Consider the following 1,783-nt stretch of genomic DNA (forward strand, 5'->3'; position numbering starts at 1 on the left):
CTCATTTAGCAAAGGATGCTGTCTTAGTCTGTTTTCTATTGCTGTGAAGAGACACCATGACCAAAGCAACTCTTATGAAAGAAAGCATTTAATTGTGGCTCACTTACAGTTTCAGAGATTTAGTTCATTATCATCATAACAGGAAGTGGAGCAGCACACAAGCAGATACGCTGCTGGCTTGGTGCTGAGAGTTCTATATCTGGATCCACAGGCAGCAGGAAGAGAGAGAGACACACAATGGACCTGGCTTGGGCTTTTGAAACCTCAAAGCCCACCCCAATGACACACTCCCTCAACAAGGCCACACCTACTCCAACAAATAGTGCCACTCCCTAAGCATTTAAATATATGAGCCTATGGGGACCATTCTTATTCAAACTACCACAGATGTCATCCCAGAAATACAGATTTATAGCATCGGATGATGGGCCAGCAGGTGTAGGGCTGTGAGTTTATCAATGAGGCAGAAGGAAAAAGGGAAGTAGAAAGACCAGAAAGTGGAGGCTGACTTTTATTCCTAGGATGATGACATCCCTTGCCAGGCCAGAATTTTCAGAGGCTCTTCTGTGATATCCTGAGAAAGGAAGCTTTACAATATCCCTACAGGCCAAGCAGTGGTGACCCACACCCTTAATCCCAGCACTCTGGGAGGCAGAGGCAGGCGGATCTCTGAGTTTGAGGCCAGACTGGTCTACAAAGTGAATTCCAGGACAGCAAGGACTAAACAGAGAAATCCTATCTTGAAAAACCAAACCAAACCAAACAAACAAACAAAACAAGCAAAACAATACCCCCCCCCCCAGTTTCACACAAGTAAGCTTAAAATGTAGGTGGTGGTTTGCTAGCTTAGCAGGAGCCACGGTACTCACCTCTCAGAGCTCTGGAGCCCAGAAGTGCTGAGGCAGGCACACCAGGGCACCAGCTGAGGTCAGAGAGATTTCTGTGTCTTTAAGATGTTCACAAGCCTCTGCCTTCGGCATTTGAATGAACCAAGAAGGCTGTGGAAAACACACATGTGCTTGCTTCGGCAGCACATATACTAAAATTGGAATGATACAGAGAAGATTAGCATGGCCCCTGCGCAAGGATGACACACAAATTCATGAAGCGTTCCATATTTTAAAAAGAGAAAAAAAAAAAAAAAAGAAAACACACATGCCAGACCCAGCCACATGCAAGTGCCTCACTCCAGTGGCAGCTGTAGTTGGGTACAGTGCCTCCAGTGTGGGGTAGATTTCCAGGAAGGAATCCACACTGAGCTTGTCTTCCCTCTCAAATAATCATCTCTAAAAGAGACATGTGAGTTTGAGCCATCTTCTCTCTTCAAGATGGTCAGGTATTCCTGACACACTTTCCTGCTCTCACTCTGCTTCTCTTTCTTTGTGTTCTGTTTCCTTTTCCAGAACATTCGTTGTCAACTTTCATCATTTATAAAGGAAAAAGAAGACATAAGGGCGAGTTGAAATGGTTACCCGGCTTTCTCCTCTTCTCAGCTTATTGAAGAATTGGTGTGATATGATAAAACCACACTTACGGAAAACCCTAGTGCCAAGCCCTGCCCACCATCCATGTCCTCTAGAAAATACCTCCTCAAAATATACCATGGGCCGTAAGCCCTGAAGTCCAGGATCCTTAGGACATCATTAGAGGTGGGGAGAAGCTGATCAATGGTCACTGTTTTCACAAGGGAGGAAAATGTGCTTCTGTGTGTTACAGGACAAGAGATGACCACACATGACGCTTGCATATGGGTTTTAAAAGCTAGAAAGGGTTTTGAATGTTT

The 1,783-nt window shown here is 44.9% G+C and overlaps 1 non-coding gene across 1 annotated transcript; it reads left to right on the top strand.

Annotated features, from left to right (window-relative positions):
- Positions 1 to 1,015: 1,015 nt before the first annotated feature.
- LOC131912176 (U6 spliceosomal RNA) lies at positions 1,016 to 1,122 on the top strand. The gene has a single exon (XR_009379573.1). It is a non-coding gene; the product is annotated as a U6 spliceosomal RNA (small nuclear RNA).
- The last annotated feature ends 661 nt before the right edge of the window (positions 1,123 to 1,783 follow it).

The sequence above is a fragment of the Peromyscus eremicus genome, chromosome 5, assembly GCF_949786415.1.
Source record: "Peromyscus eremicus chromosome 5, PerEre_H2_v1, whole genome shotgun sequence".
Classification (NCBI taxonomy): domain Eukaryota; kingdom Metazoa; phylum Chordata; class Mammalia; order Rodentia; family Cricetidae; genus Peromyscus; species Peromyscus eremicus.